This window comes from Bubalus bubalis, chromosome 16, assembly GCF_019923935.1.
Source record: "Bubalus bubalis isolate 160015118507 breed Murrah chromosome 16, NDDB_SH_1, whole genome shotgun sequence".
Lineage (NCBI taxonomy): Eukaryota > Metazoa > Chordata > Mammalia > Artiodactyla > Bovidae > Bubalus > Bubalus bubalis.
Window position 1 is genome coordinate 16,926,687 of NC_059172.1, and position 15,161 is coordinate 16,941,847.

Sequence of the window (15,161 nt, forward strand, 5' to 3'; positions counted from 1 at the left end):
AATGGTGAGACTCAGAGTCTTCCCCCAGGCCCAGGTTTTGAATATTTGAAAACTACTTTGATGTCTTTCAACGTCTTGACAGGCATGAGGACTCGGAACATGCCAGAAATATGTCGAACGGCATCAGTTCCTCTGTCTCTGAGAATGATGGACGCTATCTTTCAGGATCAGTTCCCAGAGTGATTTGCTCAAATTCAGCTAGTTCAAATAAGAATTCTTTTTCTAAGACTTCAGAAATTAATGGGAACTGGGGATGACACACAGGTCAGCTAATCATTTCTCCTCCTTTCACCTTTCCCCGCATCACTACAACTCCCTATAAAATCAGTAATTAAGAGTTCCCCTAGCTAAACTATGGGAAATATATAACACAGACATGGGTAAAAATCTCTATCAAAAATGTGTTCTATATATTTCAACTTCTCTTAACTTTATAAATGTACTATCAATTTGACAATCCAGAATAAATCTCCTTGTCAGAAAGTCCTAGCTCTAGTCATCATTAGCTGTGCAATGCTGGTTGAGCTATTTAACTTCTCTGTGCTTCTTTGTTTCTCATCAGTAAAACAGGGACCTTCATGATAGAGCTGTTTGAGAATTAAGTAATCTGTGTTTAAAAGTCCATAAGACATACTGAAGACTTCATGCTGCTGCTGCTGCTAAGTCCCTTCAGTCGTGTCCGACTCTGTGTGACCCCATAGACGGCAGCCCACCAGGCTCCCCCATCCCTGGGATTCTCCAGGCAAGAACACTGGAGTGGGTTGCCATTTCCTTCTCCAATGCATGAAAGTGAAAAGTCAAAGTGAAGTCGCTCAGTCGTGTCCGACTCTTAGCGACCCCATGGACTGCAGCCTACCAGGCTCCTCTGCCCATGGGATTTTCCAGGCAAGAGTACTGGAGTGGGGTGCCACTGCCTTCTCTGGAAGACTTCTTATGTTTTCATTATTATCACTACCATCACCACTGCCTTCAGAGTCATCGTGATTAATACAATATCATCTCTTGAATGCTTATTTTACCCTCTCTTGTAAACCAATAATGGTTTTCCATGGATTTCTTTTGATTTCTGTTTAAGGATTTCACTTTCTCCATGCTGCACTAAACCAATAGTAACTGAAACATGAATATTTCTGACACAGGAATTATGGCTGTAATCTTAAAAGAATGAGCCCCAAACTCAAAGCAAGCACTCAGTATATTTTAACTGAGCTCAATGCTACCTGTATGGACCTCATCACACAATAACTAACCAATTCTGTAGATGACATAGTGGGTGTTCATCAAGTACATATTCAATGAATAATGATTTTATAAGAATAGAATATATATACATGTGTGAGTGTGTGTGTGTGTATATATATATATATATATATATATCACTTCTATTTGATATTATTGAGATACTAAGATTCACTGAACTGACTGAGAACCTATGTCTGTCTGTGTGTTTGTCTGTGTTTCTCTTTCCCTCTCTCTCTCTCAATGCTGCTGCTAAGTCGCTTCAGTCGTGTCCAACTCTGTGTGACCCCATAGACGGCAGCCCACCAGGCTCCCCCGTCCCTGGGATTCTCCAGGCAAGAACACTGGAGTGGGTTGCCATTGCCTTCTCCAATGCATGAAAGTGAAAAGTGAAAGTGAAGTCGCTCAGTCGTGTCCGACTCTGTGTGACCCCATGGACTTGCAGCCTACCAGGCTCCTCCATCCATGGGATTTTCCAGGCAAGAGTACTGGAGTGGGATGCCATTGCCTTCTCCGTCTCTCTCAATATATTTACACAAAAAAACATTTCCCACTACAACTGGGTCACTAAGCAGGGCATTGAGGAGAACATCCTGTTCTCCAGAAAGCATTCTTCACTAGGAGAAAGAGCTTCAATCTCTAGCACCAAGAAAGAACTGAAAATCAGATGCCTAGATCTACCCCACTATACCTAGACTACTCATACATCCCAAGTGGTAGAACTAACCAACTGCACCTAAACATTTTCCTCTACTACTTTTTGTGACATTTTTCTGACAGATGTCCATTTTAAGCTGATTCCATTAATTCAGAATAAAGAAAAGCATATGAGCATGAGCTAACATGACTTTGGCCCACACAATCACCATCCAAGGGTAATACATATAGATATGAATTGAAAAACAATGTTGCTCTACAGAGGAATGGGGAAAGAAGATGTGCTATATACATATAAAGGAATACTACTCAGCTATTAAAAAGAATGAAATGCCATTTGCAGCAACATGATAGACCTAGAGATTGTCATACTAAGTGAAGTCAGAGAGAAGGAGAAATATCACATGACATCCTTCATATGCAGAATCTAATAAGAAATTACATAGGTGAACTTGTTTACAAAACAGAAACAGACTTTTAGAAAATGAACTTATTGTTGCCAGGGGAGATGATTAGGGGGAAGGGATAATTAGGGAGTCTGGGATTGACATGTAGACACTGCCATATTTAAACTGATAATCAACAAAGGTCCTGCTGCATAGCAGAGGGAAATCTGCTCAGTGTTATGTGGCAGCCTGATGGGAGGGAAGTTTAGGGGAGAATGTATATCTGTATATGTATGGTTCAGCCCCTTCGCTGCCCACCTGAAACTAGCACCAGGGTTTCCCCGGTGGCTCAGACAGTAAAGAATCTGCCTGCAACACAAGAGATGCGGTTTGATCCCCATGTTGGGAAGATCCCCTGGAAAGGCGAATAGCTACCCACCCCAGTAATCTTGCGTGGAGAATCCCATGGATAGAGGAGCCTGGAGGGCTACAGTCCATCGGGTTGCCAAGAGTTGGACACGACTGAGCAACTAACACTGAAACTATCACAACATTTTTAATCATCTATACTCCTATATAAAAGAAAAAGTTCTTTTAAAAAGAAAAGGAAAAAAGAATAAAGTATAATAAATAGAAAAAAAGAGAATGTTGCCTAGGGGGAAGCTGAGGAAAATGTACTAAAGGCTGAGACAAGAATTTGGTTGATGTGTTTAAGGAATAAGAACCTAGTATAGCTAAAGAGGAAAGAATGAGGGGGAGAAATGGGCTGAAGTGAGGCTGAAAAAGCAACCACAGATCAGATTACATGGGGTTGTTGAACATTCTGTCAGACATTTGGATTTTACTCTGAATGAGGTGGAAAGCCGTTGAAGGGGTCCCAGTAAGGTCAGACATTAACGTTTTTGCTTTAAGATTGTATGAAAAACAGCCTGAAGTGATCTGAGAATAGAAGAAAGAAGATCAGAGGCTGCGGAGGGTGCCCACGCTTCTGTTTCCTTCTTTTATGGCTATCAATGCCCATCATACTCCCTCATCTTTATAAGACTAACTGTGAGATCAAGGACAATGTCAGATTGGTTTTTTACCCACTGCAGTACTTAATCATATTCTCTGACTTCTCAAATTATTTCTTCAAGGAGTAACAGTTATGAAAACAACTGAATTCCCTTAGTTTTTAGTGTATTTAATGAGGCAAATTCTAATTATTGACAAATTTTCCATCATTTGGAATGTAAAATCTTCCAAATAAAAGATATGGCATAATCAAAAGACTTGGCAAAGCAACATAGCTTTCTGCGATGCTTTACAGTAGTATAAAGAGGAATATTTATTAAATGGCCCCTTGAATACGTGGCTCTGTAAAAAATACTCTTTCATTATCCATGTTGGCACCCTTTCATAATTAACATCAGACTAACAGGATTTTGTAAAGCTTCCAGTGAACTAAATTTGCATATTTGACATGCATATGCTTTGTAAAATCTGCATAGTATTTAAATCATTACATAATCTTGCTCAATAGAGATCAGTGACAAAAAACACAAGGTAAACCTCTCCACGTTCTTCCCTTTGCTCAAAATGTACTTCATTCCTTCGTAAAAAGAAAGAGACCCAGCTTCATCTATCCTCGCCAAATTGATATGCATAACTAGATCTTACCTCCTGCTTGTAAATCTCCATGCAACGAGAAAGGGACACAACACAGGCCTGACGATTACAAACAGTATTAGGTAACTCGAAGCTGCAGACTTCACAGTGTCACGGAAGGTTGGCACACTGAATATTAGATGGTCTAAAGAGCCCCACAGGGAAAACGATGCAATTTGGATTGTTAAATGTATGTGAGTGTCTGCTTTCCTTCCTTTTGATTAACTCCCAACATAATACACACACATGATTATGCTTCTCTAAAATCTAGAAATAGAGAGATGATAAATTAATCAACTGCATTTTATAATGAAAAATTCAGTGTCTCTCTCAGATCCTAGAACTTATTTATTCTTTATTTTTCACAGCTTTATAGAAGTATTCACTGGTTATCGAGTGTTTGATCATTTTCCCCCTCTTTGATGCAAAGTCCAGCAAAACAAATTTTCAATGTATGAAAATTAGTCATTGCCTTATAAAGAAATTCTAGGTAGTAGGGAGTTTTTCCTGTTACTTTGAAAAGGCTAGCTTCAAATATATTTAGTATTTAGTGCCAATAATATCTCTTTCTTCTGTTTTTCTAATCTCATCTTGACCCAATTACATAAATAGGAAAACCAATGGATTTAATATTTCTCATCATTGTATTTTTTAAATTAAATCCCCAGTTATCATAAGACAGCAATTTTCATTTAAATATTGGTGAATCTTAACTCTCCTCTGTAAACACAATGTTTGGGAATCATATTAATAGTTATAGTTACTACTGTAGTCACCCTAAAACAATGATATTTTTAAACAATTAAGCTCACAGTTTCTGCACTGTCCCACATGGGGAGCCTCAATTGGTAAAGTGCAAATCCTAAGGTGACTTGAACACAAGGGATCTGGAATTATGTAAATACTTCTAATGGTTGATGCTGGCTGATGTCTGGGACCAAGGCTGAGCAGTCAACAGAACATTTCCCATGGCATCCTCATGAGGCCTGAACTTCCTCACAGCGTGGTTCCCTCAAGACAGTCCTTACATCATGGCTCAGGACTCCAAAGGCAAGTTTCCCAGCCAACAAGCCAGAAACGGTGTTGCTTTGTTTGACCAGGTCTTGGAAGCCATCTTGTATCACTTCTGCCAAATTCATCTGGTTATAAACTAATTGTAAACTGTTCCAGATGCAAGGAGAGGGTAACTAGGGACCACTTCTTGAGGACAGAGGGATAAAGTTCAAAAAAGCATGAGGAATGGGTAATATTTTTAGCCACATTTGGGAAATATAATCAACCTCATCTACTTTTACATTCCTTATGTCCACTGGGAGGTACTTAAATGGTCCTACACAAGCAACAGTAGTAATCAGAACAGGCAACCTGTGCTTATTCTGTTAGCTTCCCTGCTTCATTTCTGGCTGAGAACTCAAATATGGGGACAAAGAATACCTGCATCCATATGTTCTAAAGAGATCTGGGAGGTTACTTACAGAAGATTTGCTGTAAATACTAACTAATTTTACCAATGTTAGTTGGTAAATAACCTCCAAAATGAAGACTCCCCATATTTATGTTTCTCAGACTAGTGGAGCAGGACATGCTAGTTAGGCCTCCATCCTACTGATACCTATTTAGTCTAGGCCACCCACTCTCTCACTTCATCCACTTGACCAAGTTTCCTAACCCATCTCCTCACACCTCCATTTGCCTCACTCCAATCTCTCCATCACAGCAGAGCGTATTTTAAGGAAATCTAATCCAACTTCATCCTTCTGCTTAAAGTCCTTCAGTGGCTTCCCAGTAGTCAGCCCACCTCTATGTGGGACCTGCCTGTCTCCTGTCTTTCATACTTTCACCTAATTGTGGGTATTGTCTCCATCTCCAGCAGCATCTCTAGACCTTCTGGTACACACACCCCACCTGACAGCTGTTCTCCATTCCCATCACTCTCTTGAACTACAGTTTTTCATAGGCCCCACAACTTTGAATATGCTTTCCCTTCTAACCAGAATCCCCCAGGTTTTATCACCTTGATAGAATGGTTTATTCCAACACTGCTAAGAAGGCCTTTTGCACCCTGTATGTTTCTTGTCCTAAGATTCAACAGACCTTATGAAAAATTACCTGCTTCGAATCTATTTCTTTCTCCAGAATGTAAATGCCATGACAGTAGTGACCTATGCATTCCTTGACTGCCACACAGTGCCTAGAACAGGGCCCAGCACAAAATAACTCAGGAAGCTGTTGAAAGAACACATTTTTAAAAAGCATTTTCAACTTGTTTTTCAACATCTCGGTACTACATTAGCAGAGTTTCCAACCTACATTTTTACATCATTATATGCTTTTAGGTGATTTTTCTCTTCTTTTTAAAAGCTTTATATAAATAGAAAAATAAAGCACTAAGGCAAATCCTGCTCCATTCAGAGTAATTCCAACTATTTTCATTGGTATCAAGATAAATGTTATCGCTTATTCAGGTGTACCATTTTCTTATCCACTTTGTCCTATAGTCTTATCAGCCCTTTGCGCTGGAAACGCTTCATCTCCATTGTACCTTTCCTTGTTTACATCCATTAAGTTTCTGATTTCTAACTTTTTTGGTATAATCACATATAATCATATATTTAGGCTATTACTCCTCTCTCATGCACATACATACCTCCTCTCCCTCATGCCCCTGTCCCCTCCCCCTTTCTTGACTGTAATCCTTAGGACTCTGAGTGTGAGCCTGGATTTTGCAGCAGGATTGAAAATGCAACAAGCGAAGGTGGTATTGTAACATGAAGAGAATTTTGTGTTACTCCAAGGCGATAAAAACTATATCATGAAAATTTCTTAAAACAAAAGGACAAATGATCAGCATACAAAAGAAGTAAGTATCAAAATATGCAACTAAGTGCATTTGTGCATGCATGCTAAGTTGCTTCAATCATATTTTACTCTTTGCAATCCCCTGGACTGTAGTCCCCCTGGCTCCTCTGTCCATGGGATTCTCCAGGCAAGAATACTGGAGTGAGTTGCCATTTCCTTCTCCAGGAGATCTTCCTGATCCGGGGATCAAACCCAAGTCTCTTACGACTCCTGCATTGGCTGGTGGGTTCTTTACCACTGGTGCCACCTGGGAAGCCCCACATGCATTTGTGGATAAGCCACTATTTCCTAAAGTTCAGTAGAAAGTCATCCTTCACCTGGTCTAGTTCCCAGCATAATCCTTTAGAGTCTATGATTCTACCAGAGGCATGGTCATTACCTAAGTGGATAGAAGGTCAGGAAGAGCATGCACACCTGGACTCTTCACCAGAAATCTAGTCTATGGCATCCGAAAGTGGGAAAGCAAGCGGACCTTTCTTTCACTGAGTGAAACCATTTATAATTGAGAAGTAAGTACCTGCAAGTTCTGAATGCACGAGGAAGAAACTATCAAATTCCTATAAAACAGAAGTTTAGTAACAAGAGAATGTCATATGTATTCAAATCACAATTCTTCAATCAAAAGTTATCCCATGATCAGAAGAAAAAAATAAACAGCTATAATAAAAGCATTATAATACTACCATTGGAAGTAACTAAAACATTCTCCATTTATCAAAAAGATTTCCAATTCTTAATAACATCCTTTTGTATTGTTAAGTGATTAGTTCCTGGGGGGAAGGGGGGTTGTTAATAAGCAAGATTCCATGTTAAGCTATTTGTTTATAAATTATGTGAGAAACTCTGGTTAATTCCCTTTAGTTGTTGTGGAGATCATAGTTACTTTGTAAAAGAGAATGAGGAAAATGCTTCTATAAAAAATTGACTCTTGGGCACAAGTAAAAGGATTCATTAATTAATTAACACTGTAGGTGCAAAAGTGCTTCTATCAATTTTTCTATGATTCTATGGTGCATAAGCTATATGGTACAGAAAAAAAATAATATACTGGAAAAGAAAAATGGTTTCTGCTTTTGAACTTGGGATATTTTTCTAGGACCTTTCCTCAATACTTCTAAAATTTTTATTTATGCACGCATACATGATGATAATTTTTTAAATTTGTAGATTCCTCAGTAACATCCCTTTCCCCAACATTCTGATCCAACATGCCTAACATACAACCTACGACCTGTGTTTTTAAAATATCCGCTGAGTTACTCTGGAAATCCTTTAGGATTCATGGTCATTACTCTAAACAATGATGTAACTTTTCTCTTTTACGCCAATCACTTCCATAATTGTATTATTATCTCTGTGTGGATGAATCTGTTACTGACAAATACAAATTGATGAGAGGCCGGATGAGGAATTCAGGCAAGGCTTCAAAGAGGACTCATGCTGCACAACCAGGGAGCTGGAACAAGTAACAGTCTGTTGCTTGCTCTCCGAGAAGGGTAGGGTAATTCCTTACGTGGGGTAAGGGTAGACATAGATTGGTGGGTTGAGCTGCAGGGATGGCATAGGTGGTCTGCCCACTTCCTTGGTGGTGCTGTGTGCAGAGATCATTGCAGTAAAGCACCCTGCTTTTGCTGCCAGCACTAAAGAAGCAGCCAATGGTTTTTGGCTTTTTCGTATCTTATTGTTCATAATTTTCCCTACTGTGCATGCATGCAGGCATTTTTAGTCCCCTATAGTTTCTCTGCATGCTGAGGTATTTGTCCAGGGGCAAGCACTCCAGTAAAGGGTCCCAGGTCATCTTCATTTCACATCTGCATTTCTAGTTTGGATTTCTCGGCAGAGATTTAGATCAGCAGTTCTAGCTAGTTCTAGTTGGCTTTTTCCATGTAGGTGACCTGCTAAACCCAGCTTCGTGTTCAACAACACATCCATGAGGGGGAGTTAAAGGTGATAACACAGCTAAAAGAGAAATCTGTCGTCAGTGGATATTTCAATGTTGGTTTACCCTCATTTTACATTAATCTATTTCCTTTGTGTTTACAGCACTCTCTTAAGACCTGGTTTTCACCCTATCTTTGGTGATAACTCACACTTTTTTTTTTTTTAATCTAAAGATGGTTTCAAGTCTTTTCATTCTAATCTGTGGATTTTCATTGAACTGGACTCTTACTTCGCTGTATTTTCTAAAAAGGTTTTAAATATTTATACTGGACATTGGAAATTATTTTTATGTGATTGATCAATATCATTATTGACAAAGTGCCAGAGTTTCCCAACACTGAATAGGGCTTTTAAATAGTAATCAGTTTGCATGTCAAGGTCCAATGAGGTTAATAATTATGACACCAGGGGAATTTGAACTTCAAACTATAAACAAAGATTTCAATTTTAGGCTCACACTTTCTCTTAATAATATTTACCTGCTGGCTATTCTGATCCATGTAAGAAAGCAAAGCCTTAATAAGCAAGGTCTATGAAACCATGTCGCAATATGGAAAAGATCTTCACAAATAAAAACCTTTGTAAAAATGCATCATTTGAGCCTCACTCAAACTGTTACCTAGTCCACACCTATGATATTTAAACATGAATTCAATAAATCTTCCAATGATTCTACAAGCCAGACATTACAATTCTCATCACAAAAAAAAGCCACAAATAACAAGGTAAAAATTAGGAAACAGCTCAACACATTCTTTATCTGTCTAGACTGAATAATTCTTGAAGACCTCTTTGAAAAACATCTCCATAAATGATTCCATAAACCAGATATGTTATTTGTCCCCTTGAACACCACCACAAAGAAAAAAAGTTGACCCTTATTTTTGATATATCATATTATTATATAACATCTCTTTGAGGCACTATTTCCTTCAATATTTCAAGATCTGATACATGTAATAGGGACTCAAATATCCAAGTCACATAATAGGCACTTAAATGCACAAATTGATTGAACCACTTTCACCACTACTCAATCTGTGTCTTTCCAATCTCTTTCACTTAGAAACTCAGGGACCTTTGTCAGTTTCAGTAGCAGAATAAATTTCATTTGTGAAAAAATAAGCAGCGAAAGCACTGTAAGAAGAAGGTAAGAGAGCAATAATGTAGAAAATGCTGCTACTCTTGGCCTACAGACCACAGATCAAGTGGATGCTTCAGCATGCTATTTCTTTTTTATTGTTGCATGGACAGAGGAGCCTGGCAGGCTACAGTCCATAGGGTCACAAAGAGTTGGACACAACTGAAGCTACTTAGCACACACTGCTATTGTCATAGCTGTGCCAGAAACTCTCTGCGTCTGTATCTGAGTGCTGGTTGATATTGTCATTTCAAGTATAGAACTGAGTTCTCAGAGATGCTGTCCAGTCTGCAGCAAGATCGGTCCTCATGGGAATCTTTGTCATTCCTGATTAAGAAATAAGGAGAAATAAGTCTGATCGGTAGAGAAACAAGTAGAATCAGTTGCTCACTCTACCAATCTGTTTCTTCTTTCTTATTCTCACCCCTACAACACACTCTTTCCAAATGTTTTTCTGCTGTGGAAATGCTGTCTACAAAGCAGTACTTCTCTCATTTGTTAGTTGAAATTCGGTTGTTTGAGGTACTCTTCTGCCATAACTGTCATAAGGTACTCAGGCATTTTAGAACAGACTGAGATTATGATTGCAAATTTGATATCAAGAGTGCAAACAATAGGGACTTCCCTGGCAGTCCAGTGGTTAAGACTTCGCCTTCCAATGTAGGGAGTGTTTGTTTGACCCCTGGTCAGGAAGCTAAGATCTCACAGGCCTCACAGCCAAAAAATCAAAACATAAAATGGAAGCATATTGTAACAAATTCAGTAAAGACTAAAAATGGTCCACATGAAGAAAATCTTAAAAAAAGAATGCAAATAATAATTAAATATAAGTACATGATCTAGCATTAGATATGTGTATGTGTGTATATACATATGAATATATATATATATATATTCATTTATCCTTAAAACATCTCCATGTGTTAGATACTATTTTTTCTACATTTTACAGATGAGGAAATCAAAGCCCACATTAGTTAAAGAACTTGTCCACGGTCACAAAACTACCAAATGAAAGGGCTGAGATAAAACTTGAAGTTCCCAGGCTCCCAAGGCTCTGCTCTTTACTAGTGTGTTAAAATTTCTTTTTTTAAATTACTTTATTTTAATTGGATGATAATTACTTTACAATATTGTGATGGTTTTGCCATACCTCGACATGAACCTGTCACAGAGTATACATGTGTCTCCCCATCCTGAACCCCTCCCACCTCCCTCCCCACTTTATCCCTCTGGGTTGTCCCAGAGCACTGGCTTTGGGTGCCCTGCTTCATGCATCAAACTTGCACTGGTCATCTATTTTACATCTGGTAATATATATGTTTTAATGTTATTATCTTAAATCATCCCACCCTTGCCTTCTCCCACAGAGTCCAGAAATGTCTTCCCAGTGAATCTCTTTTATTTATAGTTTTCAGGAGATAAGATTTACTGACAAAGGACTGAGGCAATATCACCCATGCTATGCCGCACTCAATATGCCAGCAAATTTGGAAAACTCAGCAGCGGCCACAGGACTGGAAAAGGTCAGTTTTCATTCCAATCCCAAAGAAAGGCAATGCCAAAGAATGCTTGAACTACCACACAATTGCTCTCATCTCACACGCTAGTAAAGTAATGATCAAAATTCTCCAAGCCAGGCTTCAGCAATACGTGAACCATGAACTTCCAGATGTTCAAGCTGGTTTTAGAAAAGGCAGAGGAGCCAGAGATCAAATTGCCAACATCCGCTGGATCATCGAAAAAGCAAGAGAGTTCCAGAAAAACATCTATTTCTGCTTTATTGACTATGCCAAAGCCTTTGTGTGGACCACAATAAACTGTGGATATTTCTGAAAGAGATGGGAATATCAGACCACCTTACCTGCCTGAGAAACCTATAAGCAGCTCAGGAAGCAACAGTTAGAACTGGACATGGAACAACAGAGTGGTTTCAAATAGGAAAAAGAGTACGTCAAGGCTGTATATTGTCACCCTGCTTATTTAACTTATATGCAGAGTACATCATGAGGAACGCTGGGCTGGAAGAAGTACAAGCTGGAATCAAGATTGCCAGGAGAAATATCAATAACCTCAGATATGCAGATGACACCACCCTTAGGGCAGAAAGTGAAGAGGAACTAAAAAGCCTCTTGATGAAAGTGAAAGAGAAGAGTGAAAAAGTTGGCTTAAAGCTCAACATTCAGAAAATGAAGATCATGGCCTCTGGTCCCATCACTTCATGGGAAATAGATGGGGAAACAGTGGAAACAGTATCAGACTTTATTTTTCTGGGTTCCAAAATCACTGCAGATGGTGACTGCAGCCATGAAATTCAAAGACGCTTACTCCTTGGAAGAAAAGTTATGACCAACCTACATAGTATATTCAAAAGCAGAGACATTACTTTGCCAACAAAGGTCCGTCTAGTCAAGGCTATGATTTTTCCAGTGGTCACGTATGGATGTGAGAGTTGGACTGTGAAGAAAGCTGAGTGCCGAAGAATTGATGCTTTTGAACTGTGGTGTTGGAGAAGACTCTTGAGAGTCCCTTGGACTGCAAGGAGATCCAACCAGTCCATTCCAAAGGAGATCAGCCCTGGGATTTCTTTGGAAGGAATGATGCTAAAGCTGAAACTCCAGTACTTTGGCCACCTCATGCGAAGAGTTGACTCATTGGAAAAGACTCTGATGCTGGGAGGGATTGGGGGCAGGAGGAGAAGGGGACGACAGAGGATGAGATGGCTGGATGGCATCACTGACTCGATGGACGTGAGTCTCAGTGAACTTCGGGAGTTGGTGATGGACAGGGAGGCCTGGCGTGCTGCAATTCATGGGGTCGCAAAGAGTCGGACACAACTAAGCGACTGAACTGAACTGGACTGAACTGATGCAGCCCAGGCCCCAGAGGCAGAAGCTGTTTTCAACTATGTAGGCTAATTGTGTTTTATCAATAGGACTCCATAAAGGACCCCAATAAAACCAGATTGAACAGGCTGGATCCAGGATAGGGGGCAAAAGATGCTACAGGTCACTGCTTTCTTTGCTTTGATTTATCTCTGTGTTTCTGTACGAATCCCTGAGTGCAGAAGGACACCTGTCCTGATTTATTTCTGTGTTTATTTCAAAAGTGCCTGGTGTTTGGCAGAGTTGCTTCACAGCTGGACTTTTAGAGACAGATGCTCTGAGAGATACACAGTGGTCACCACCCCTGAATGGGCTCTGACTTCACTGCAGGAATATGCCTGCACAGATGAAACCAAAAAGTGTCTGACGTCACCTTCGCCTCATTACCACCCTAAGATCACCCAAAGAGGGATTTGCACTCTGCCAGGCACAATTTATGCCCTGTGCAAGGGAGACTGCAAAACTGCACACGCACCAGCAACTCCTGGAAATCTCTGCCTTCTCCCCAGTCTCTGATGATGCACCTGCAGCTAGCCCCTTTCCTCCCTTCTGGGAGAAGATGACACGCCATTCTCCATTGTCTGGCCACTGAATAAAACCCTCTCATGATATGCACCAAATTTAGTTTTATCACTGGCAGGCATGAATCTGAGCAGAAAGAACTCCCTGACAGAGCCAGGGGACTTTGGTTCAACTGGGGCCCCAAGAGAGCAGCCTCACACTAACTGGGTAACAGTGAGATCTTTGTTTCATACTGCCTAATTGCTCAGTGACTCTGAACAAGATTTGTAAGCTTTTCAGTCTTATCGCTCATGCAAAATGAACAGAATCAAAGCTACCTCCTCCTTCTAAATTATTGTAAAAATTACATTAGATAATTAGTATGAAAACACCAATTAGACTAAAATATTCAATAAAATTGAGCTTTCTTTTGCTCTTCATTTGAAAATTGTCACAGTAAAGAAAAGGAAACCTGCTTTCATTTTAAGAATGATCATTTCCTACTTCTATATTGTAAGAATAATGAATTTATGTTAGTAAATTAAGCTAAGTTTTCTATGAGAATAAGTTAAGGGCAGTCAGATTGATAGAAAAATACTTCTTATATTTCACAGACTCTTGAGTGTGAGTGAGTGAGTGAGTGAAAGTCGCCCAGTCGTGTCCGACTCTTTGTGACCCCATGAACTATACAGTCCATGCAATTCTCCAGGCCAGAATCCTGGAGTGGGTTGCCATTCCCTTCTCCAGGGGATCTTCCTAACCCAGAGATCGAACCCAGGTTTCCTACATTGCAGGTGGATTTTTAACCAGCTGAGACACAAGGGAAGCCCCACAGACTCTTAAGATACCACTAATTGCAAAGAACATCATTATTTATGTACTGAAAAGAAAAAAAAATGCTGCTAATTAATCTCTGATGATGCTTTATTGTCACAAAGAATAGTTATCTGTATGTATTAAGATCCTCTTTTAATCTGAAGAATACTTATATTCCCCCCTCCATATTTCATTGGCCATTACACATAAAGTTTCATGTAATAGAAAAGGAGGATAGGAAATGCTGTCAACATGGCCATCCACTTCAAGTCATCATTTTCTGGAAAAGAAAACTGCTCAAAGTCACTCAGCTAAATAGTGGCAAGAATGGGGCTATATCGAAAGTTCCATAACTTCAAGTATGCAGAAGCTCTCTTGGTAGTCTATGGTGGTGGTGGTGCTTTAGTCGCTAAGTCGTGTCCAGCTCTTGTGACCCTGTAGACTATAGACCTCCAGGTTCCTTCCTCTGTCTATGGGATTCTCCAGGCAAGAATACTGGAGTGGGTTGCCATTTCCTTCTCCTGGGGATCTTCCCAACCCAGGAATTTAACCCGGGTCTCCTGCATTGCAGGCAGACTCCTTACCAACTGAGCTACAAGGGAAGCCTGGTAGTCTATAGCAGCTCCAAACCAGATATAGAAAGGCTCAAACCTAAACTTCTTTGAAGAGCACGTTTTATATATTGGGAAAAAAATATCTGATAGTAAGTTATAAGGTTTTAAAATCAAGTAGAGAACCCTGCACTTCCACGCCAAGCACAAAGGCCCCTCCATGTCCCCTGCCTCTTGTTTATAGAAGAGCTGAAGTCTCCGAGCCTTCCCCTGAGACACAAAAGAGCAGCCTCAAGCAGTTAATGATTACGACAATAAAACTGCAGAATCTTTCAGTGTCTGATGCTCATTCCTGAGTTGTTTTACAGATGCTGCAACTGCTACTAGAGGGAAAAAGCTAAACTGCACAATGACCAGACTATATGACTTAAGTTGCTCCATCACAAGCAGTGCTGAATCTATGGTTAGTGCAGTTTCAAGAACTGGCCTAAAAAGAATGGGATTAACACTATTGCTCATCATAATCTATAATCTTTGC